This window comes from Lemur catta, chromosome 8, assembly GCF_020740605.2.
Source record: "Lemur catta isolate mLemCat1 chromosome 8, mLemCat1.pri, whole genome shotgun sequence".
Lineage (NCBI taxonomy): Eukaryota > Metazoa > Chordata > Mammalia > Primates > Lemuridae > Lemur > Lemur catta.
In genome coordinates, this window is record NC_059135.1 from 6,675,508 (window position 1) to 6,702,143 (window position 26,636).

Genomic DNA, 26,636 nt, shown 5'->3' on the forward strand with positions numbered 1-26,636 from the left:
GTGACAGAGCAAGAAGATCCTGTCTCAAAAAACAAAAAGGAAGATCAAAAAATCCCAAAACAACAAATGCCGGCATGGATACAAAGAAATAGGAACACATACACTGCTGGTGGGACTGCAACTAGTACACATCTATGGAAACTAGTATGGAGATATCTCAAAGAACTAAAAGTAGACCTACCACTTGATCCAGCAATCCCACTACTGGGTATTTACTCAAAGGAAAACAGGACATTTTATTTAAAAAAAGACACCTGCATCCGAATGTTTACAGCAGCACAATTCACAACTGCAAAGAAGTGGAAACAACCCAAGTGTCCATCAATACATGAGTGGATCAATAAAATGTGATATATGTATAGCATGGAGTATTACTCAGCCACAAAAAAAAAAATTGTAAACTAATACCTCTTGTATTAACCTGGATAGAACTAGAGACCATTCTTCTAAGTGAAGTATCACAAGAATGGAAAAACAAACACCACATGTACTCACCATTAAATTGGAACTAATTGAATAACACTCGTGTACATATGGAAATAAAACTCCTCAGAAATCAAGGAGGTGGGAGGGGAAGAGGGGATGAGTAAATTCACACCTAACAGGTACAAAGCACACTATCTGGGTGATAGGCACACTTATAACTTTGACTCAAATGATACAAAAGCAATTTATGTAACCAAAACGTTTGTACCCCCATAATATTCAGAAACAAAATTTAACTTAATTTAAAAAAGGAAGATACCACAAAAATTGTAAATACAGTCAGCCTTCAGCATCCATGGATTCAACTGACTACAGATCAAAAATATACAAGGAAAAAAACTGTGCCTGTATCAAACATGTATGGACTTTTTTCCTTGTCATTATTCCCTAAAGAATACAGTATAGCAACTATTTACATAGCATTTACATTATATTAACTACTGTAAGTTATCTAGAGATAATTTAAAGTATACAGGAGGATGTGTATAGGTTATATGCAAATACTATGCTATTTTAGGCCGGGCATGGTGGCTCAGGCTTGTAATCCTAGCACTTGGGAGGCCGAGGCAGGCGGATTGTTTGAGCTCAGGAGTTCGAGACCAGCCTGAGCAAGAGTGAGACCCCGTCTCTACTAAAAATAGAAAGAAATTATATGGACAACTAGATATATATATAGAAAAAATTAGCGGGGCATGGTGGCGCATGCCTGTAGTCCCAGCCACTCGGGAGGCTGAGGCAGTAGGATGGCTTAAGCCCAGGAGTTTGAGGTTGCTGTGAGCTAGGCTGATGCCACAGCACTCACTCTAGCCCGGGCAACAGAGCGAGACTCTGTCTCAAAAAAAAAAAAAAAAAAACAAATACTATGCTATTTTATATCAGGGACTGGAGCATCCAAGGACTTTAGTATCTGAGGGAGGTCCTAGAACCATTCCCCAACAGATATTGAGGGACAACTGTATACTACTGTAAAATATCTCTAAGATACATCACATCATCCTGATTGTTGCCTCTGTTTAAATGATCTAAAAAGTAATAAACTAGAAATTAGTTTAAAACTTAGAAACAGCAAAGTAAAAGTGTGTTATCCACCATAATCAGCTATTCATGTATCTGTCCTCCTTCTGAAAGGTATTGCTGGCCCTGTGTCCACTAAGTGGACTCCAGGGTAGATTCTCTGCTCCCTGGCCAGACGAGGGGAGTACACACTAGACTTAAGCTGAGATAAACTTAGTGCCCTCCTCACCTCTTAAGCAACTGCTGATCCACAAACATAAGACACATGTTTTTTAATTTCTCTGAAATTAGAATACATCTTAAATAATGCTCTGTTACAATTGCTATTGGATAGATGGCAGTTATGTCACAGTTGTCTGCACAAGGGCAGACTTTTAGTTTTAACTGCCGCTTTAAATGTCTTTGAAATGATTACAATATGACTCTGCATCAAAGCAAAATTTACTGTATAACAGAAAAAAAGCAAATACATTAATAGGATATTAGTGAAGTTACTATTCGTCACTGGAGGAATGATTCCAAGTACTTTACAGGACAAAAAAGAAAGAAAAAAAAAAAAAACACAAGCCAATGAAGCTTGTTATGGTTTGCTGCTGATACATGACACTAAACAACCCATATGACCACACGCAACAGCCCTGAAGTATTTCAAAGGGGATAAAAATTAACAGCTTATATTGATTGCTTTTAAGATCTTCACAAGCACCAAATCACTAAATTTTAAACTGACAAGAAAAAAATGGAGGCCGGGCGTGGTGGCTCATGCCTGTAATCCTAGCACTCTGGGAGGCCAAGGCACGAGAATAGCTTGAGATCGGGAGTTGAGACTAGCCTGAAGCAAGAGCGAGACCCTGTCTCTACTAAAAATAATAAAAAAAAAAAAAAGAAAGAAATTAGCCAGACAACTAAAAATAGAAAAAAATAGCTAGGCGTGGTGGCGCATGCCTGTAGTCCCAGCTACTCGGGAGGCTGAGTCAGGAGGATTGCTTGAGCCCAGGAGTTTGAGGTTGTTGTGAGCTAGGTTGACACCACGGCACTCTAGCCCGGGCTGTCTCAAAAAAAAAAAAAAGAAAAGAAAAAAGAAAATAATGGAGCACTCCCTTATTGATGCATCACTAATACTAGGGGAGAGGGAGAAGGAAGGAAGAAGGAGACTTCTATAATGCCAAGTTGAAAAGTGATTTAGAAGAGTCAGGCTTTGAATACCTAGAAATCTTAGTACTATCTTAACCAATTTATTTCACTTCTATTTTCTCTTTAATTAATGCATTAAAATTATATACTGTATAATCAAAATCTATTAGATTTGCTAAATAAGTTTAAAAGAGCTCTTGTTAAAAAATATAAAATAATTCTAAGTAATAAGAAAACTGTGCCAGAGTTTATCTGGCAGTATGATTTCTTTCTTAGTAATGCCTAAAATGATAAATCTTACAACTGACACATTAGCCTCCATTAAAATCATGGTACATCCCAACTGAAATGACTTGTCAAGGTAGCAATGATCAGATTCCAAGCAAGGTGCCTGCTGTTAAATTAAGACAAGTATACTGCTTACAAATCAGCCCTGTGACTTTATGTAGCATAAATCAATTCAGTGTGTTTTTGAAAGAATGTGGACCTACTTGGCTAACAAATAGAGCTAGAGAGACTACATAAACTAAGTTTTTTTGTCACACAAAATATTTTGGAACGGTGTTTTTACCATCATTTTAACCCCACCTATCCAAACATTTTAAACTCAAACCCCTAGGAAACTTGAGACCATTGGATAATGGCTCTGAATTTATAAAGCAAGTCAGGATTTAAACCAGACTGAATTTATAAAGCAGGAGAATCTCAATTAAAAATCAAACTATTTGGTATTTGAGAAAATACTAAAATCACTGTGTTAGTGATTTAACTTTTTCCCCTTTAACTTACTAGAAGGCCATCACATATGGCCACATAGGTTGTGGAAAGCACAAAACTCCAGTGGCACTAGTAATACAAATGATACAAATGGAGCCCCTAGAGTTGTGTAGTGCATAACCTAACCAACTACAGGCAACGGTCTTGAATTACAAGAGAAGCTCTGGATTCACCCAGCATCCCAGAAACAAAAAAGCAAGGAAATCTTGTTCCAGACAACTTTATCATCCCACCTATAAATCTTTAGGTACTGCAAAACTACCATAATGCACAAACAATAAAATCTCAGAAATTTTTTTAATACCTTCAGCTGAGAACCCGACTACCATTTACAACATGTTTTCCACAAGAAAATTATTTCCTAATGTAAAGATTTCTGAAGAACTCTTAGGAACCTAAGAATGGTAACCCAAGCAATTTAATTATTAAGTAAAGAGACCTACATGACTCAGAAAAGTGTTCTGCTAATTACCCTTTACGAATTAATGCAGGAAATCTAAGAGGTATAACTGCTGAAGAAATCTAACTTAAGCAGTTAAATATTGTATTCTCTTAATTCTGAGTTCCCCACGCCAGGCTGCTCCTTCCAAATCAACTTAAATAAGTGCAGGTTTAATGTATTTATATGTACTGGAGGGACTGTCTTGTACTATGCTTCTGAATTGTAAATTACTTGGAACAGAAACTGTGCATTATTTGTGAATAATCTTTTCTAAGGATGTAGTGAGATATTGAAAGGAGCATAGGCTCTGCCATCATTTTAAACCCCACCTAGCCAAATGTTACCAACTCAGACTCCTACAAGACTTGTAACCTTTAGAAAACAGCTCTGAATTTATAAAGCAATTCAGGATTTGAACCACATTCTGGATGCTGTGCTCCACCATGCTACTCTGCCTCTCTAAATTGTTCTTTCTTGAAACTATTTATCTCTTTCACCTCCATGACTAGCACCATTCTGATATTTTTTTCCTATCTTTATTCCCTCAAGTCAGCATTCCCCAAAATTTTCTCTTCTTTTCTAACTTGTCTCTGAGTACCTATAGTTTATTTAACTATAAATTCTGTCCAGATATTGTCTCAAATTTTTCTACCACCTTGTGGATAGAACTCTGCCAACTAAATCATGGAGTGACAAAGAAAGCATGCAGGGAGTAAGGCTGTCACTGTAATAACAGCAACAAAAAATTCTCCCTCAAATTTCTAAATGCCTCCCAAAGGAGGAGGAGGACTCACCCCTGCCATTAATTACAAATTTAATTTTTTTCTCCCATGACCAATATGGTACTTCCAACTGCCTGCCCCTCCTAGATATCTGTCTCATCATCAACAGACAAAGGTGCCACTGTTTCCACAGTTTACTGGTCAACAGGACCTCAAAGCCCAGAGTCATCTGAAACTCCTCTATCCCTCATATTCTCCCATTTTGTCTCAAATTTGGCCAACTCTTCCTTCAAGATTCTCTTGCATTCTTCTTTCATTATATTCTAAACCCCTATTGATGCATGTATGGATTATTACAGTAAAATTTCTAATTTGCTTCCCTGATTCAGCCCAAAGCACCATTCTGCTCATGGCCCTCATTAAAGACACTCCACTAACCTTCTGCGTACGGCCAAAACTCCTAGTATTCCAGTTCCTACCAATCTGACAACCCATGCCTCCCTAACTCAATCCTATATTGTTTTATATCCCAACTCAAAGCTGAATGAGAACTTTCTGTAGTCCACTGCATTTTCCTTCTTGTTTAGTTCTGCTCATGCCATTCCCTTTCCCCAGAAGCCTGCCCTCTCTCCCTCAGAATGACCTGTACAAAACCAAGGATCCATTCAAACACCTACTCCATAAAATATTTCCCAAAGTAAAAAAAGCACTGTAGCTGGGCATGGTGGCTCATGCCTATAATCCTAGCACTTTGGGAGGCCAAGGCAGAAGGATTGCTTGAGCTCAGGAGTTTGAGGTTGCAGTGAGCTATGATGATGCCACTGCACTCTAGCCCAGGCAACAGACCAAGATCCTGTCTCAAAAAAAAAAAAAAGCACTGCTCCCTCTGGAAAGGAACATCTAAAACAGAGGATGCAGAAATGGACTGGAATCTATAAGATTCAATATTGAGGGTGGGACACTTTTCAAATCCATATTATAAAGTGTAAAAGGAAGCAGAAAATAGAAAAGAAATGATTTTAGAGGAAGGACAGTTGAGTATGGTTTTGCACAAAATAAATGCAAGGTTCCTGAGAAGATATGCAAAAGACTTTGAATTCAGGTGTAGAGACAGGATAAGGAGACACAGATTTGAAAGTGAATCCATAGAGTTACAACCAAAAGTTAAATGAGGGTACCCCAAAGCAAAGTCTTTAAGAGTAAGAGGGGAAAGAGGGAGATGCAGGGAATGCTAAAGGAGAAAAGAGCTGGGTTATTTGGGGAGATTATGAATTTGTTCAATAAGGCTAAAAACTAAAGTGAAGATTAATAAAGTAGTGAGTGGCTATATCACAAAAGTCTTTGTATTTTATATCCCAAGGGGGCAATGAAAGGTTATGAAAAGATCTGGGTAGCCAAGAGTTCAGGATGAACTCTGTATTTTAGAGGGATCACTGAAGATACCTAGAGGAGAAGGAATTAGATCTAAAAACCAGCAGGGAAGGGAGAGGTGCTAATGTAACTATACTTACTAAAGTGAAAAGGCATCAACAATATATTAAGTGTTCAAGGCAAGTTACAGAAAATATGATTATATTCAACAAGTTTTAAAATACACTGGGTGTATATATATGGATAGTCCCCAAAATGTTAACATTTACCTCTGAGTACTGGAATTACAGACAATTCTTTTCCTAATAACTTTCTAAATTGTGCATAAAGACAGCACCGGTACAATTTTTTTTGGAAGTATTCAAGTTTCAAAAGTCAAAAAAGAGAAAGACTGAAAACTCTTCATTGCCTTCAACAGTGAAGTCACTAGTAACCTTGAAGAATGTGGCAGGGGGACAAAACCAGATTTCAGTAGTGTGAGGAGTGACTGGGAGGTGAGGAAGGGAGGACCACAATGCAGTCAAACTTTAGCTGTGAAAGGGTGAAGAGAAATGAAGCAGAGTGGAAAGAAAATTTCCATTTTTTGCTTTAGATGAAAATATCCCTGCCAGTAAAAGAGGAAAATGGCAAAAAAGAAAAAAAGAAAGATGAAAATATCCCAATGGAAAAGTACTAGAGTCAAAAGGTGAACAAACAATTCAGCAAAAATATGATGTAAATGAAGTCTCTGAGAAGGCAGGAAAGATGGGGTTTCAAAGAAATGGGAAGAAAAACTTTATTCCTATCCACTTGTGACAAAAGGAAAGTAGATCCATCTGTGCAGAAAGTAGATCTAAATGATTTAAGATGCCTCCAAGGTTATTTCTGTGTTTTTTTGTTTTGTCTGTTTCTGCGACGGGTAGGGGGAAATGGTAGGGAATTGAAGGGAATTCATATTTCATGCCCTCGATTTTCTCAGAGAAGTAGGCAAATAACAGAGAAGATGATAGGGTAGAGTTTAAGGAGAATAAAGAAATCGATGGCTGCTGTGGTACAATAGTTTTGTTGTGTGTGTGTACATTTTTTTCAAGACAGGGTCTTGCTCTGTTGCCCAGGCTAGAGTACAGTGGTGTCATCATAGCTCACCACAGTCTTAAACTCTCGGGCTCAAGTGATCCTCCTGTCTCAGCCTCCCAAGTAGCTGGGAGTACAGGCACACACCACCATGCCCGGCTAATATTTTTATTTTTTTGTAGAGAGAGGGGCTCCCACTATGTTGCTCAGGCTGGTCTTGAACTCCTGACCTCAAATGATACTACCATCTCTGCCTCCCAAAGTGCTAGGATTACAGGCATGAGCCCACTGCATCCAGCCAATAATATTTTTTTAATAAACTTTATTTAGGAATAATTTTAGATAAGAGTTATGAAGATAATACAAAAATTTCCCTCAGTTTCCCATGATGTTAACAACATATTAATGCATTACCACAGTACTTTGTCAAAACTAAGAAACCAACATTGGTACATCACTATTAACTAAATTTCAGGGTTTCTTTGGATTTTGCCAGTTTTTCCAACAATGTGCTTGTTCTTTTCCAGGATCCAATCCAGAACATCTTACTGCATTTAGCTACAGCAGCTCTGAAGGCCCAATCCAGATAGAGAGGAAAACTATCTGCATGGTTGTGAGCTTCTTTCTCTTAGCAGCCTCGGTACAGGGCAGAGAGAGCCAAAAACAGGACTAAACCAGGCTTAGGGTTTGTTAGCACTATCAAGGGAAGAATAAGAAGGTAAAGTGAAGGGTGCTGGCAAAAGTGTGCTTTAGGCACTATGGAGAAGGAAGTAAAAACAAAAGAAGAGAGCCGACAAATTTAGACGTTGGTCATGTCAAAAAGCAGGCATAGTAGGAATAAAAATTAAAGCAAAGGAGGTAAAAGTCAAGGAACCAGGAGCTTGGGAGGATTGGATGGGTCAAAATCATCTCAGGACAATGGCAGAAAGGACAGTGGAGAAGACAATGAATCCAAGGGTGAGACCACAGGGTCTACAATAATTGATAATAATGAGGGAAACAGTATCGTATTGTCAGACAGCATGAACTTTAGAGGAAAACGAGTTTTACACAACGATACAGGAATAATAGCTAGGATGACTTTATATAATCTATCATCTAAACCAGAAAATGATTATGTGAAGAGGGTATTGATAACTACACAGAGGGAACAGGAGCAAACCAGGCTGAACAGCCACCCCAGTAAAGGAACAGAACAGGCATGAATGCAGAGAATGAAGACCCTGATTCTGCCTCCTGGCAAAAAACATTTTATGAACAGTCTGACACAACGGAGAGTTTTAACACGAAAAATGACATTTCAGAGAATTCAGTAGAAAAGTCTTGGAAAGGAATGAAACCATGAGCTTGGGTCACAGGAAGATGAAACTCTGAGTAGTATGAAGATGAAACTACAAAAAAGGATGAATAATGAGATGGACTTTCACTCTGGACAATGACAAATGATGACAGGAACACATTAGCAGGCCTCAAGAATTCTGAGAACTAGGCCTAGCATCTCAGAGAGATAGGAGCACTCAAATCTTTGAGGAAGCCATCAGAAAAAGACATAAATTGCCTCTGAAGGAATGTGAGCAAAATATTCTGTTAGCTCTGAGACTGCCCTGTTAGCATATCTTTCTCATGCTGAAAGAAACTGAGAGAGCTCTCACCTCCCTCATCTGGCCTCTTCTCTACTTTGGCTATTCCAATTGTAAGGACAAGGACTTCAAACAAAGGTCTAACAGCATATTCTAATAAGCTGTCGTAAAAATAGCTGAGAGAGGCCCAGTGTCACACCTGTAATCCTAGTACTCAGGGAGGCTGAGGCAGGAGGATCACTTGAAGTCAGGAATTCGAGACCAGCCTGACCAAGAGCGAGACCCCATCTCTACTAAAAATAGAAAGAAATTAGCTGGGCAACTAAAATAGAAAAAAAAAATTAGCCAGGCATGGTGGTGCACGCCTGTAGTCCCAGCTACTCAGGAGGCTGAGGCAGTAGGATTGCTTGAGCCCAGGAGTTTTAGGTTGCTGTGAGCTAGGCTGATGCCACGGCACTGTAGCCTGGGCAACAGAGTGAGACTCTGTCTCAAAAAAAAAAAAAAAGGCTGAGAGAATACTTCTACATAACCACTATTTCAGACCTTGTCCATTATTCAAAATTACTTACAAGTATATTCAAGTAAATATATTCCTTATGCAACTAATAACCAGCAACTCTGTCTTCGCCAACAAACTGCATCCTTGTACTTGACAACGAATGTTCTATAATCTTGCCTTTTTGTCAACTTCTTAAAAACTCTCTATCAATTATTTTATCTCTGATTATTAGTATAATGATTTTTCTTTTTGGGCATGGTAGTGCACACCTGTAGTTCCAGCTATTTGGGAGGCTGAGGCAGAAGGATCGCTTGAGCCCAGGAGTTTGAGGTTGCTGTGAGCTGTGAAGACACCACGGCACTCTAGCCAGGGTGACAAAGAGAGATCCTGTCTCCAAAAAAAAAAAAATTTAAAAGAGAATAAATCTACCTAGCTCTTTATCATTGTTGAGTTTACAATAAAAAAAAAAAAAAAAAAGGTAAACTCTGGCCTCTCACTCTTAGTCTACCATTTTCTTACAAACTGGAATACCACAGAGGAGCCAGGAGACCTCTAGGATCAGGCAATCACTATCAACGTAAGGGAGCAAATCTATGCGGTAAATTCCATCTGGATGAACACAGCAAGGAGAAGCCAAAGCAGATGCAGAATCAGAATCCCGCACAGTGACAGCTCACCTTTGAAAGTGTTCCCCAATGCTGCTTCCCAGGAGAAATCTTGATAGACTTATTAGCTACCACCACTATTAAACTAACAATTCAAAACATATACTCCTTTGAAAACTCCCTGGACCTTTATTATAAAAATTATCTGCTATTGGAAATCTCTATTTCTTAAGTATACAAAACCTACCCAGAAAAAAATATGGCAAAATCTGGAACGGAGTCAAGCCTGTACCACATACAGACTGCCAAGACTGAAACAGAATGAACACCAAGGAACCTGAATCTGCCCCCATTCCCTACTTACATTTTTCCAAAAGCAGAAAAAAGACCTACTCCTCTAGCTCTCTCTTCATGTATACTAAATAAATGAACAGTTCTGTCCCCACTCCAGCAGCCAGCTATTTCTACCTTAGCCAAATCTCGATTAAGATTAATACAAGATCAATAACTTCATTAATGCAAATTAGTTCAGCCACTTCAAAAGAGTTTTGCAATATCTATTAAATCTAATATAACATGCCTACCTCATGATCCCATAATCCACTGCTAGACATATACCAATATATATCAAAGGAAAATGAACTTTTATGTCTACCAAAAGACAAGAGATTCATAGTAGCTTTATTCGTAATTGCCAAAAACTGACATTTGGCTATTATGTCCATCAATACAAATGTACATAAACAGGAGAAAGAATTTGCAGTATATTCATAAAATGAAATACTACACAGCAGTTGAAAAAAAAAGAACCAATTACTCATACAACAATACAACAATATTGTATGAATCTGTCAGACATCATGGACATCACATTCAGCAAAAGAAGCTGGCCACAAAAGAACACATACTGTCTGACATCTTTTATGTGATTTTTTTTTTTTTTTTTGGAGACAGAGTCTCGCTCTGTTGCCCGGGCTAGAGTGCCATGGTGTTAGCATAGCTCATAGCAACCTCAAAACCCTGGGCTTAAGCAATCCTCCTGCCTCAGCCTCCCAAGTAGCCGGGACTACAGGCATGCGCCACCATGCCCAGCTAATTTTTTCTATATATTTTTAGTTGTCCAGCTAACTGCTTTCTATTTTTAGTAGAGACGGGGTCTTGCTCTTGCTCAGGCTGGTCTCGAACTCCTGACCTCACGCAATCCTCCTGTCTCAGCCTCCCAGAGTGCTAGGATTACAGGCATGAGCCACCATGCCTGGCCTATGTTATGTTTAAGATAAAATAATCAATGGTAACAGATGTCAGCAAAGTGATCACCATGGGAAGTGAGGAGTATTGACTAGGAAGAGGAGAGAATTAGAGTGCTGAAAATGTTCACTATCATGATCTAAGGGGTTATTATAGAAGTATATACATATATAAAATTTTATCAAACTGAACATTTCAGATTTGTGCACATTTACTATGTTTTACATCTCAATTATTTTTATAAAGTTTTCATTAAATCATAAATGGTTTAGCTAGAAAAAAGGGACAATTAAAAATAATTTGGGTGGGGCTAGAGGTGGTGGCTTACACCTGTAATCTCAGCACTTTGAGAAGCCAAGGCGGGAGGATCACCTGAAGCCAGGAGTTCAAGACCAATCAACAGAGCCATACCTTGTCTCCACAAAAAATAGAAAAATTAGCCAGTCATGGTGGTGTGCATGTGTAGTCCTAGCTACTTGGGAGGCTGAGCAGGAGGACTGCTTGAGCCCAGGAGTTGGAGGTTACAATGAACTATGACAGTGCCACTACACTCCAGCCTTATCACCAAGAAAATAATAAAATAAAATAAAAAATTTCAGTGGGCATGATGCAAAACTATTTTAAATGCTAGTCTGATTACACATATTAAATTCATTCCCTACTTAGATTTTTGCCATTATAAAAGCTTAATACCACTACTTTGATAAAATAATCTACAATCTGTTATCTCTTTAAGACCATAAACAGATCTTACATCCAAATGAAACAAGACTCATTCACCAGGCTAAAAAATGTAGGTCTCAGAATGTATGTTTTTTCAAACTTCAGAAAAGAGCTAAGTAAAAAGATGAAAAGACCAAACATGAACGGGAACCACATATACCATATCACTTCTAATAGTAAAAGACTGAAAGCAATCTTGTACAAGTGCCACATCCACTCAACAGAATACAGGTACAATAACATCTGCAAACAAAAGTGTAGTTATACGTATGTAAAAAAGACAAAAAGAACACAAGATGAAGAAATATTAGTGAGGTGAATTTAATGATTTTCCTCTCTTTTCATAAACTGCAATAATATTCTTAAATTACTTTTTAACAAAATATATTTTAGTTGTCACAAAAAGTATATGCCTGGCCTGTATGAAATACTTTTATAAGCCCAACATAAATGTCATAGGGTTAACATTCTTTTCAACATTAATTGTTTAAAAACAATTTTAAGGTACAAAAATAAAATTCTTCTCCAATCTACTGTGGCAGAAAACATTTTTTCCTTCTGCACCCATCTCATCTGACAGTACTAGATTTCTTCATTACTAAACATGCAAATATTTTTGAGTAATTTCTAAAATACGATCTGTTTATTTTCACTTTATTACTAAGCATTTAACCTTAGGAACTAACAAAGAAATTTCCCCCCCAGAAAGTCAATAAAATTCCAAGGAATTGTCTATATCTACCTGGCCCACATATTATACACAAAACCTTGCATATCATAAAAAAAATTATAGATGCTCTATAGGCTTTTCACCTTTGCCTAATAGGAATTTAAATTCCTAATTTACAGTGTTGTGATACACACTGCAACCCAGGACAATTCTGAATCCCTACCTATGCCATGAAACTAAGGTCAGATTTATTCCTAATAGCCCAAATTGAGAACAATCCATATTAATCCACAGATGAATGTTATAAACAAATACTGTAATAGTCATCCTTGGAATATTCTCAGCATTTAAACAATTTACTGATACATGCAGCAACACGGATGAATCACAGATATCACGCTAAGCAAAAGAAGTCAGACCCAAGAATGATTCCATTTACATCAAATTCTAGAAGAGGCAAAATTATTCTATTCACAGATAATGGAACAGCAGTGAGGGAGGGAAAATGACTACAAAAAAGCTGGAAGAGGCCAGGTGCAGTGGCTCATGCCTGTAATCCCAAAACCTTGGGAGGCCAAGGGAGGAGGATCACTTGAGGCCAGGAGTTCAAGACCAGCCTGTGCAACATTGTGAGACTCCGTCTCTACAAAATATACAAAAAAGATGATCTTCATGAATCATGATTTTATTGGAAATAATAATAATAATAAAGGGGGGAAAAAAACAAATTAGCCAGGTGTAGTGGTGGGCACCTACAGTCCCAGCTACTCAGGAGGCTACGGTGGGAGGATCACTTAAGCCCAGGAGTTCAAGGTTGCAATGAGCTATAATCACGCCACTGCACTCCAGCCTGGGCAAAACAGTGAGAGACCCTGTCTTAAAAAAAGAAAAACAAAAGCTGGAGGAGGGAAACTTCTAGGGATGATGAAAATGTTATGTATCTTAATTGTGGTGGTGGTTACAAAAGTGTACACATTTTTCAAAATTCATCAAAATGTACACTTAATATGAGTGTACTTAAAATGAAGGTATTTTCTTAGTTGTAAACTATACCTCATACTTGCATATGGTAAAAAAAAAAAACAAAAGTTACATGTCAGAAAGTTGATTTTTTAAAAAGACTAAGCTTATTAAAAATAAGTAGATTGCCCATCCCAAAGGCAATGCATTCCAAGATCAAGATTTTATACTTCTTTTATGTTGCCTTTTAAGTCTATAAAAATAGATGTTAAATAGTTTTAGATAGACCTTAAAACTGAGAAACACTGTCTAGAACTTTGCTGTCCAATACAGTATCCATTAGCTACATGTGGCTTTATAAAGTTAAATTAATTAAGATTAACTAAAATTTTAAATTCAGTTCCTCAAGGTGGGGAGAGTAACTTCACAGTGGACAAACCTGACAAGATATCAAGGTCAACATTAATGGTGATAAATCATGTTGACAGTATGTGCTCTTAATGTGATGAAAATGGCACTTTACCTCTGTGCTCTTCCTCCCAATAAACCCATTACCCCAGTCTAATCACGATAAAAATATCAAAGAAATTCTAATAGAGGGCATTCTACAAAATACTTGACTAGTACTCCCAGCCAAGAGAAGCCTATGGATACATGACTATATAGTATGGTATCCTGGATGGGAATCTGGAACAGAAAAAGACATTAGGTAAAACTAAGGAAATGTGAATAAATGATAGACTTTAGTTCATAACAATGTATCAATATTGGTTCATCAATTGTAACCATGCATCATGCTGACATAAGATGTTTATAACAGAGGAAACTCTGTACTATCTTCTCAATATTCTGTAAATCTTAAAACTGCTCTTAAAAAAAAACCTATTATTAAAAAATGGAAACTGAGTTGTAAGTTAAAAGTTAAGGTTTTTTACATTAAAAAAACACATATACCAAAAAAAAATAATAATAATAACACAGTTCCTCAGTCACACTAGCTACATCCCAAGTGCTCAAAGGACACAAGTGGGCTAGAGTGGCTACAATTTTGGATGGTAGAGGCTTTTTTTTCCCCCCCAGGACATGAGGTCTCCCTCTGTTGGCCAGGCTGGAAGACAGTAGCATGATCATAGCTCACAGCAGCCTTGAACTCCTGGGATCCTTCTTCCTCAGCCTCCCAAGTAGCTGGGAATATAGGCATGCACCACCATGTCTGGCTAATTTTTTTTATTTTTTGTATAAACGAGGTCTCACTATGTTGCCCAGGCTGGTCTCAAACTCCTGGCCTCAAGTGATCCTCCTGCCTCACTCAGGGTCCCAAAGTGCTGGGATTACAGGTGTGAGCCATGGCATCTGGCAGGACAATGAAAGTTTATAGAGCATTTCCTTCATAGCAGAAAATTCTGTTGGACAGTGCTAGTGTAGATCATTTTCAAAGGAATTATAACTAATCACAACTTGTGAACAAATTCTTATCTACCCAGCACTAAAAACCCTCAGTAGGCCGGGAGCGGTGGCTCAAGCCTGTAATCCTAGCCCTCTGGGAGGCCGAGGCGGGTGGATCGCTCGAGGTCAGGAGTTCGAGACCAGCCTGAGCAAGAGTGAGACCCCGTCTCTACTAAAAATAGAAAGAGATGATCTGGCCAACTAAAAATATATATACAAAAAATAGCCGGGCATGGTGGCGCATGTCTGTAGTCCCAGCTACTCGGGAGGCTGAGGCAGTAGGATGGCTTAAGCCCAGGAGTGTGAGGTTGCTGTGAGCTAGGCTGATGCCACGGCACTCACTCTAGCCTGGACAACAAAGTGAGACTCTGTCTCAAAAAAAAAAAAAAAAAAAAAAACCCTCAGTAATATCTAAAAACTCTCAATGATATGTTTATTCCAATTTCAAACAATTTTTTTAAAAATCATTTTTAAAAAATCGATGTCTTCTACTGTCTGTGACTGGTCAAAACAAACAAACAAACAAATCAATGTCACAATGAAAACCGTTCCACTCCTCAAAGCAGCAGTTTACAAAGTACACTCTGTGGACCTTCAAACTCTTTCAGGGCAATTGCGATGTCAAAACTATTTTCCTAATACTCAAGTTATTTGCATTGTTCACTGTGTTAGCCCTTGCATTGATAGTGTAATGATGGGTAAAACTGCTGGCACCATTGCATCATTCAAGTTAATGGCACCAAACTATACTAGTAGTCACTGTATTCTTCATTGCCATGTGCCATGTACTCACAAGAAAGAGGGGAAAAGAAATTTTTATTTAAGAATGCTCGTGACAAGGCAGTAAAAACTATTAATTGTATTAATCTTGATCCCTACGTACACATCTTTTTGATACTCTACATGAAGAAATGGGAAATAAGCATAAAGCATTTCTACTGCATACCGAAGTCATAAAGAAAGACACTTGCGTGACTGTTTTGGGTTGCAAGCTCAACTAGCTCCTTTTTTCACAGAACATTATTTAGACTTGAAATAACAGCTGAACACAAATATGGATGTTCAGACTTGGGTATTTAGCAGACACTTTTTCAAAATGAACAAAGTGAGACTATCACTTCAAGAAAAACAGTTGAGAGTACTTGTTGCCAATTATAAAATTTGAGCTTCAAGCAAAAATTAGAATTTTTGAAAACTTCTATTCACAAGTTGGACAGTTTTCCAATACTCAAACTTTTCTAATACTTAAAGACTTTTCTGCAGGGTGTTGATATTAATGTGAAAGATCTTTTGGTACTGTATAATATAAAATATCTATTCAGTGTGCAAGACAGACCAATGGATTTTAATGTTACAGAGCAAAAAAAATTTACTGATATAATTCAGGCTTCACATTGTAACTAACCTTTAAAAAACTACTTGTCGAATTTTAGTGTAATATCAAATAAGAATATCTGCAATTATCTGAAAAAGCTATTCAAATATCCTTCCCTTTTCCAACTACATACATATATTTATGAGGATGAGTTTCTTTCATATACTCCAACCAAAGTAATAAACAGCAACAGACTGAAGGCAGAAGCAGATATATCTGAGAATCCAGTTGCCTTCTAGAAAGCAATACATAAAAGCAATTTGCAAAATGGTAAAACAACGCCACTCTACTCACCAAATTTTTAGAAGTGTTTTTGAAAATAGGTATTTTCCATTAAAAATATATTTATGTTGGCCGGGCGTGGTGGCTCACGGCTGTAATCCTAGCACTCTGGGAGGCCGAGGCGGGTGGACAGCTCAAGGTCAGGAGTTCGAGACCAGCCTGAGCAAGAGCGAGACCTCGTCTCTACTAAAAATAGAAAGAAATTATCTGGCCAACTAAAAATATATATATAGAAAAAATTAGCCGGGCATGGTGGCGCACGCCTGTAGTCCCAGCTACTCGGGAGGCTGAGGCAGGAGGATCGCTTAAGCCCAGGAGTTTGAGGTTGCTGTGAGTTAGGCTGACGCCATGGCACTCACTCTAGCCCAGGCAACAGAGTGAGACTCTGTCTCAAAAAAAAAAAAAATATATATATATATATATATATTTTTTTTTATGTTAACATGCAATGAGTTTATTTTTAAATGAATTAATATTTTTAGAATTTCTCAATATAATATAGATAGATACAATAAAAAAACCAAAAGCTGCTGGGCATGGTGGCTCACGCCTGGAGAATCACTTGAGCTCAGGAGTTCGAGACCAGCCTGAGCAAGAGTGAGACCTCATCTCTACAAAAAAAATAATAAAAATAAAAATAAATTAGCCAGACAACTAAACATAGAAAAAATTAGCTGGATGTGGTCACACACGTAGTCCCTGCTACGCGGGAGGCTGAGGCAGGAGGATCGCCTGAGCCCAGGAGTTCGAGGTTGCAGTGAGCTAGGCTAACACCATGGCACTCTAGCCCGTGCAACAGAGCGAGACCCTGTCTCGGAGAAAGACAAAAAAATGATAATAAACACATAAACTTAAACATACATACTCAGGAAAGCATATCAAAGGACATCACTGACAAGAACATTGAGATCTAAAATATGACACTTATTCAAAAAGTGTCTAGGGTTTTAAAACTGTATCTTTTCCAAGGACAGAAAGATTTTTCACATTTTGGAATTTATATGATTGTTTGATTGCTTCTCTCACTATGCTGTAAGCCCGTAAAGATAGAACAGTGTGTGCTTTGCTCACCACTAGTGCCATTCCATCCAGCACCTGGCCCAAAGCAAGCATGCAGATATTTGTTGGGTTAAAAAAAAATTATTAAAGATAAAAGACCTGCAAACAGAACCCACTGACACATCTATTCAAAACTTATAAAGGTGAAATTTTGTAATCAAAATTTACCTATGTACACTGTAATAACAATAATAAAAGCTACCATTCATTCAGGGCCTACTTACTGCATGCTAGGCACTGTATTCAGATTTTTCATTCCCACAAGAAACATGGGATACACTTTACAGGTAAGGAAAGTAAGGATCCAAGAGGTTAACTTATCTAAAGTTACAGGTAATAAGTACAAAAATTAAACCCACATCTCTCTGCTCAAAAGTCCACAAGATTTTCTCTACATATTGATATGGTGCTCAATACTACTTGGTTTCCTTTATTTTCCATTGCCTTGCAATTTTCAGAGGAATTCATTTTGTAGAGAGTCATCTTTCCTTCCTTTTCTCCATCTCCCACTCTGTTCCAGTGTCCCCAAACTCCCACCCCTTTGTATTCCCCAATTAAGCAATATAGTCAACCCTCAATTAGAGAAGAGTGTGTATTCTTACAATACACTATTGGAAAGTTAACAATGGTGGAAGTCGTAGAAAAGGCTAAAGAAGAGTGTCAGATTCCAGAACACAAAGTAAGGCTCTCTGACCCACTGATCTTGCAGGACAGCTGCACAGCAGTTCCACTGAAGACACCTGGCCATGCTCTGGGCAACACCACATCAATTTCCACGGAAGTGATCATGAGAGCCTCTGGATATGGCCATCTCTTCAAGGCCTGAGCCACGATCATCAAGGACAAAGTACCAAGACAGTACTTCTGCCGATTCCTTTTTAGTCTCTGCAACCAAAGGACATATACTAAAGAGACCAAAGCTCCCAAGATTTCCTCTGGGCCCAGGACAACTTGAATAAAAGGACCTTTGGGCCAGGCACGGTGGCTCACGCCTGTAATCCTAGCCCTCTGGGAGGCCGAGGCGGGTGGATCACTTGAGGTCAGGAGTTCGAGCCCAGCTTGAGCAAGAGCGAGACCCTGTCTCTACTAAAAATAGAAAGAAATTATCTGGCCAACTAAAATATATACATATAGAAAAAATCAGCCGGGCATGGTGGCGCATTCCTGTAGTCCCAGCTACTCGGGAGGCTGAGGCAGTAGGATCGCTCAAGCCCAGGAGTTTGAGGTTGCTATGAGCTAGGCTGATGCCACGGCACTCCAGCCTGGGCAACAAAGCAAGACTCTGTCTCAAAAAAAAAAAAAAAAAAAAAAAAAAAAGGACCTTTGTTCCCAAAGAACATATTGGCTACAATATCACCATAAGAATAAAAGATATTGCTATTAATATTCTCCCTCCTCCTTCTGAACAATACATAAACATTTCAACATTTCTCTTTTTTCCCTGTTTAGTGTAAGGATAAGAATAAAATTAGCAAATGTGAACTATTCTAGGAAAAATTACAATGCCATGAACATTGCCATGTCATTTGATAATCTCGCCACAAGCCAATGTTTTCCAGAGAGGGATCCCCAGAGCCTGCGAAAGTTTTACATACATTAACGGAAATCTTTTTAAACCTCACAAAGCCCTGAGTATGTCTTACCTCAATATCCAGATTCAAGAAAATGTACAATATGAGAAAGAACTCTTCTACCTTAAAAATTAATTCAGCTGTAATCTTTTTTTTTTTTTTTTGAGACAGAGTCTCACTCTGTTGCCCAGGCTAGAGTGCCGTGGCGTCAGCCTAGCTCACAGCAACCTCAAACTCCTGGGCTCAAGTGATCCTCCTGCCTCAGCCTCCTGAGTAGCTGGGACTACAGGCATGTGCCACCATGCCCGGCTAATTTTTTCTATATATATTTTTAGTTGTCCATATAATTTCTTTCTACTTTTAGTAGAGACGGGGTCTCGCTCTTGCTCAGGCTGTTCTCGAACTCCTGAGCTCAAACGATCCACCCGCCTCGGCCTCCCAGAGTGGTAGGATTATAGGCGTGAGCCACCGTGCCCGGCCTCAGCTGTAATCTTCTTAAAAAACCTCTTTGCTGAAAAAAAGTATCATAAGAAGTCAAATCTGTAGCCTGTCATTAAATATACCACTCTATATCACTTTTATTGGTAATGTCTAGGCTTTGCATAAAAATCCAGATATATTAATATATCAAATTTAAGTAATAAAAAATTATTTAAGAAATTAGATGTTAGCAAGTATATATAAGCTACAAACAAAAATAAACAGGACTTCAAAATGTTTCATTAAACTTAGTTTCCTTCACTCTTATCTAATAATTCTAGAATATAAAAACATATTATTTCAAAAGTTTTGGGGTTTTGGGGGGTTTTTTTGTTTTGTTTTTTTTTTTAAGAGACAGGGTCTTACTCCATCACCCAGGCTGGAGCTGGAGTGCAGTGGCAGGATCACTGCTCATTGTAACCTAAAAACTCCAGGGCTCAAGCGATCTTCCCACCTCAGCCTCTTGAGTAACTGGGACCACACGTGCTCACCACCATGTCCAGCTAATTTTTTAATTTTTTGTAGAGGTGGAGTTTCACTATGTTGCCCAGGCTAGTGTTAAACTCCTGGCCTCAAGTAATCCTCTCACCTTGGCCTCCCAAAGCGCTGGGATTACACAGGCGTTAGCCACAGTGTCCGGCCTATTTCAAAAGTTTATACTCTCTCACTGATCTCTTCCCAGCAGTGAAAGTCCCCATTATTACCCTAATAATGTTAATATAGAGTCTAAGAAGTCAGACTCTTCAAATTCTATATGGCTTCCTAATACTCAAATGTAGCTTAACCCTACAAAAAGTACCCAGAAATTAAAATTTATAAAAATCAATGGAAAATAAATAACCAATGAATTTTTCCACAAACTAAGCTTCCAATTTGCTATGTTCATTTGCTAGATCTTTATCCCAGACACTCCTCTGAACCCCTAAAATCAAGAACTTTTGTTTAAAAACTGCAACGAAGTTCCAACAATGGTGCTTTGGTGAGACTGTTGGCCTCATTCACCAAAAGATATGCATATACATTAACTCTTCAGGACACATAAATTGCAAACTGCAGAAATTTTTCTAATTTTTTTTTTTTTTTTTTTTTACAGACAGGATCTTGCTATGTTTCCCATGCTGGTCTTAAACTCCTGGCTTCAAGCAGTCCTCCCACCTCAGCTTCCCAAAGTGCTAGGATTACAGGCATAAGCCACCATGCCCAATCCAGGAAATTTTTCTAGAATGCTAGAAAAGGAAAAATGTCTAAAGGCTTCTGTAAGAGTCTGTCTAGAATAGACACCATTCTACCTTCTCTGAGACCTGCTGCCTCCTTTAAAAGTGGGACCTTTCAGCTAACTATGTTTGCACTTCTAGACCCCAACCCTGTGACCATAACTAACTGGACCAGTGAGAAAGAACTGAATCATGTTCAACCAATCAAATTTTTCTGCCCAGGAATTTGAAATTTGAACACTACATTAGTAATCACTTGGCTAGAGGCACTAGAGCTTGAGTTCACATGTGGCTCCAGGAATGAAACGGCCACTTTCTTCCATGTGTTTGTGTTTGTTAAAGCAGAAAAGGCCAAACTGCAGAAATACAACACAACTAAAGCAGAACAAAAAGAGACAAGCAAGGATACTATGTGGCCACCTGGGAGAAAAAGGCTCTTCAATGCTTCCCAGTTTCTAGTTCACATCCCTCATGAAATCAGTTGCTCTTGGGTTCTTTACCTCAGCACCCCTGCTCCCAAAGCATTCCTTTCCTGTCTCTTGCCAACAAAAAAATCACAATGTAAGACACAAATTCACATCAGGATCAATACAGAAAGGGTATGTTATTCTTATGGTTCATAAAGGACCTGAGAGGCATCAGAAAAGAAGTTTCTACTAACTATCCATAAGCTTAGGAGAAATAATAGGGCAAAAATAACTGACACCTAAAAGCAAAAATCACCAATTTGCATAAGCCCTCGGGCTCTGTGCCTCTCTTCTGCACTTACCTGTTCAAAAGTTCTGCTACTTCACAGCAAAAGGTTTGAGCAGACTTTGTTCAGGTCCTTTTAACACTGTAGATAATAAAAGTATTAATGTAAATCACCCAACAATCTCTTAGGAAATCTTAAAAGCATAATTTTTCATCATGAATATATTTTACAGGAAATAGCTTCAAAACCTCGTTAAAATATTAGAATTATCTAGTGTGTTTATAAACTAGTTTCCCTAATATCTAGAGAGTCTCAGTAGCTCTATAGTGCGACTGAAAAATACATATTTTTAACAAAAGTCCCAAGTGATTCGGATGAAGATGACAAATGTACACTACTATACAGGGTTTCAGGGAAACCTTGGGGCTTTCATCCAAAACCACACTATAGGGATTTGGTATTAACTTTTAAAACCTATCTGACAGAAAAACAACAGCCAGTATCACAGCAATATGCATCCTATGCAAATAATCACTGAGCCCCAAAAATATGACCACTGCTAAAATATCCAAGGAGCAAAGCTCCAGGTGTGCTTTCAGTTGCAAAATCACATTCTTTTTTTATTTTTTTCTTCTACAGATTTTCCATATCAATACAGATGGGCACACAAGCAGCTTTTAATGCTCTGATGAGACAGTATCTTAAAAATCCACAAGATGGTGATATTTCAAATGACAAGGAATGCATTGAAGTACAATTGCGTCAACTAGTTTCCTGGCTAAAATCAAATGATGCTTTGAATGCTGCTACTAATGAGCCAAAGAATAATAATGAAAAATTAAAGTTGACAATTTTATTAACAGCAAGAAAGCAACGTGAGACAACCACTTCCACCTTTAATTTTGCAAAAAAAGTAGCCATGATGTAATACCCAAAGGTCATCCAACATTACCTCCTGCACTCTACATTTTTTTAAGAGCAGAAGAAAAAGGGAGTAGAACCAGATAATAAACTGTTCTATGGGCCTAACTCAAGAGAGCAAGCTCCAGGAATCTCCTAGTAGAAGTATAAATTAAGATCAAGTTAATGAAACCCTGTAGTTAACAAGAAAATATAAAATTATGTTTGTCTTAATTACTTGAATAGAGAAGTATGTAACACTTTGAAAATACTTTTATAAAATGAAATCCCTTAAGCAAATATTCTTTTGTTTTTCAAATCTCTTCCTTATTCTCCCTCAACCTCACACAAAATTATGGGTAATTCAATAAAGGTATCATTTTACATTCCTACATAATTAAATGTATTTCTCATTCATCTGAGACCATGACCAAAATGAAAAAACAATAACTTGGTCAAGAAACATTAGGATTCTAACCATAAGCTTATTCACAAAATAAAAATCTCCTTATATTTTTAGAGATGTAATTCTTCAGGGCTTTAAAAATGAATGGAAGCCCTAGAACTTTATCACCACAAAACCCTAGTGAGGATCAAGGAGTAGGGGGGAAGCTTGGGTTCAGACTTTTACCACAATGACTAAAGAAGAAGGCAATTCAGGCTGAGCGTGGTGGCTCACGCATGTAATCCTAGCACTCTGGGAGGCCCAGGCAGGAGGATCGCTTGAGGTCAGGAGTTCAAGGCCAGCCTGAGCAAGAGCAAGACCCCGTCTCTACTAAAAATAGAAAGAAATTATCTCGACAACTAAAAATAATATATATAGAAAAAAATTAGCTGAGCACGGTGGCACATGCCTGTAGTCCCAGCTCCTCAGGAGGCTGAGGCAGGAGGATCACTTAAGCCCAGGAGTTTGAGGTTGCTGTGAGCTAGGCTGACTCCATGGCACTCTAGCCCGGGCAACAGAGCAAGACTCTGTCTCAAAAAAAGAAAAGAAAAAGGCAATTCATATTGTTGAAGGAAAATGGACATTTAACTAGCCTCTAAAATACCTGAATTAACACCAACAGAATGAGACTGGTCCCACTATAATCTATAAGAAATAGAATAAAACATAAAGTACACAAAATTGAATCAGCAAGGGCTAACAGAGAACTACAAACAAAGTCAATCTTTGAAAATGGCACAAATCAAAGATCCTTTAGAAGGGCAAGGGTAAAGGGGACAGTAGTGATCTTTTCACCCAAAAAGGTTCTCCAGAGAGTAATCAAATAGTATCATCTTCCAGATTGAAGGTCAACAAAAAAGAATAGACATATAGAGTATTAAAATGCAGAGTCATGAGAACAAATTAACTGATATGACATCAACAAAAAATTTGGAAACGTCATTTCAAAAGTTCAACAAAAGAACAAGAGGAACAAAGGCAATTAACTAAAACATTACCTCATCACTAACATCACTATGTTCCCTTTTAGCCAAGGAGCTCCATTCACAACCTGACCTTGTAATTCCTATCTTCTCATGGTTTTGAGGCAAGCCTACAACAAAGAATTTTCATATATGCAACTCACCAGCAAAAGCATTTCAAAACCAAAACGCTAAATTCCTCAGGTGATCTAAAATGAAAGAAGACACTTATGAAAGCTCAGTAATAAGAATATGCAGGTAAACTGGAAGGGAATCAGAAATTTTATTTTCCAAAGGAAAAAAGTCTATAAAGTATCAGATTAATTAAAGAAATAGTCTCAAAAGTAAAAGTGGGAAAATAAACTCAGCACAAAAAGTTCTACTCATATAAAATGCTATAAAGGATATAAGCAAGAATTAGTGGAAGAGTCTCTGAGGCATTTAAAACTACACTGGACAGCACAGAAGTAAGGGAAATTCTTTACTAACCAGATTAAGATAACTTGAGTTAATACACTGATTCCACCTTTCTTCCTTGTTAAATTCCTTAATCATTTGTGCCTAAACTTCAAAGGAAATTTCTCATTTCCCTACATTTTCAAATATCCTGAAATTTCCAAAGAGCCCCCTTCTTAGAAAGCAATTCCTTTTGAAAAATACTTTCAAGCAGTTTGTCATCAATCTCATTTTAGAACTTTTACCCTTAAGAAAGATAATTCATTACAATTTCCTGAAATATATGGGCATCCTAAATTTTTCCAAATGGTGGGGAGGGTGTCATGTAAGAGAATGGGGTTGGAGATACTGGCTCTAATCTCCAGAATCTGATTTCCCTTCCTAAGAGTCACAAGAGATAAGGAAAGATTCCAGGACAGTGAATAATCCATCTCATCATAGCAACAAATAGGTGAGTACACTCATTTCCTACCAGCCTCCCTTGCCTCTGCCTAGGACAGCCTCCACGCTTTTCCCAGCCTACCCAGTGTCACTCCCACCTCAGTTTTTGTGTCAGGGTCTGATTCCTAGCCCAGAACACTCTTCCCCCATTTAGCTAAAGGAATAGCACCTTTACCTCTGTCAGATCTTTCCTCCAAAGTTAGCTTTTCCATGAGGCCTTCTCAGGGCACTTAAAATTAACCCTTCCCCCACCTCCCTATTATCCTATCTCATTTTTTTCCCTACATCACTTACCACTATACTATGTATTTTACCTAAGTATTTATCTGTCTAGAAATGAGCTCCACTGAGACAAGAATTTTTGGTCTGTTTTGCTCCCAGCACTCAACAGTGTAGTAAGTGCTCCGTACAGTATTTGTCAAATAAATGAATGAATGAAAGAATGGAAGCACATGGTCCCTTCTCTCTACCCAGCCTAAAAACTTTAAAATGCTTTGTTAACTATCAAAAAGGTGTGAAGCCTTTCCTTCCTAGTGAATCACTACCACCACCAGTGTACTTCTCCGTGTTAAACGTCAAAAGAAAGATGTGACATTTTTCCAGATACATGCCACTTCTGAATTTTTTTCTAGTGTACTCTTCTAATGTCAACATCTGATGTAAAAGTACATATTCCAGTTTGAGCACTCCAAAAGCTGCTACAATACCTAGTAAAACACAGAGCATCAATGAATGAGAGAAAGCATTTGTGTTCTGACCAAAATGGACAAACGTTTAAGGGGGGCAGAGCTGCACATATTAGAAGGATAAAAGATAAATGGTCAGAAAGAATGACCAAAAAAAACTTTTTTCCTAATCTAGGAAGTCATTAGATTCTAAAAGGGAAATACCAGGCAAGGAAAGAATATCTTCCCTGAACACAGCACTGGGAGTCAAAACTGCCTATGATCCAAGGTACACAGCACTAGGTAAGAAGCTGTTCACAGGTTTTAGCCCCTTACTCAATTTCTTGCAAGTTCAATTGGAATACTTACCTTTCCTATAGAGACACTAAGTGTGTTTAAGTGCTTTGACTTTCAGGAAAATGGGGGAAAAAAACACTACTAGGTAACTGGAAAGCAATGTTATTGCTTCCCAAACACGGTCATACAACCTCCTTCTTTCATACTTCCCTTCCCTGCTCACTTGATTTATGTTTCAGTCACAAAACTGAAGTATTCAAAGTGCTTCGTGGAAACTGCTGACACTTAAGGCTAATGCCTATTTCAATCTGATGTGAATGTGCGGGTCGCTGCCACGGGTTCTACTTTCCCAGCTTCGGTCCCAGGTTCTAATCATGGTGGCTCCACCTTGCCTCAAGGCCTGATCCAGACCCAGTCATCTCGCCACGAAATGAGTCTCCCCCATCCAGATGCTCCGTGGGGAAGGCAAGAGGGCACCTCTCAAAGGCCAGGTGTGGACAGGAGGGACGACAGGAGCAGCTGTCTGGCCGCAGCAGCTGTTACCCGGGGTACCCGGAGGCTGAGCGGCTGGCAGGCCCTGGAGAAGCAGGTAGTGGAAGGCGAGCCCTCCAGCTCGGAGAAAGCCGGCCTGACACTGCCCACCCCACCACACTCCTCCTTTGCTCGGCTCCCCCAGCAATGCCACGGGCTCCGGCGAAGGAGCTCCCCGGCTCCTCGCGGCCGAGACGTGCCAGGGCCTGCAGTGCCCCTCGCCCGGGAGGAGGCTCCCTCCGGCCCTGCACCTGACCTGTCCCCTCGCTTGACGGGCCAAGCCGGCCGCGGCTGCTGCCGGGGCGGCCTGTGGGTGTCCATGCGGCCGGGCCGGGCCGGAGAGGCGGGGACGCGAGCGCGGGCCGGAGGCCCAAGCGGCTCGGGGCGCGCCGGTAAGGCCCGGGCGCGGAGCGGAGCCGGGCAGGGGAGCGAGACACAGTAGGTGGTTACCTGCGGTCCGGGACGGGGAGTCTCTCAGAACCCAAGTCAATCCTCAGCCCCAACAACACAAGATGGCCGACACGTCGCCACGCA

General features: G+C 38.9%; 1 protein-coding gene across 4 annotated transcripts in view; it reads right to left on the bottom strand.

Moving 5' to 3' along the window:
* Positions 1-26,636, bottom strand: part of GIGYF2 (GRB10 interacting GYF protein 2) — a 128,062-nt gene extending 101,426 nt beyond the window's left edge. For 2 of the 4 annotated variants that reach the window (XM_045559620.1, XM_045559616.1), the window contains exons 1-2: positions 26,553-26,636; positions 21,481-21,546 (exon numbers count right to left, since the gene is read on the bottom strand). The gene's annotated coding sequence lies outside the window, so the exon portion shown is untranslated. Of the gene's footprint in view, positions 1-21,480; positions 21,547-23,876; positions 23,922-26,552 lie in introns of all 4 variants that reach the window. The other 2 variants (XM_045559619.1, XM_045559617.1) reach the window with 2 other exon arrangements.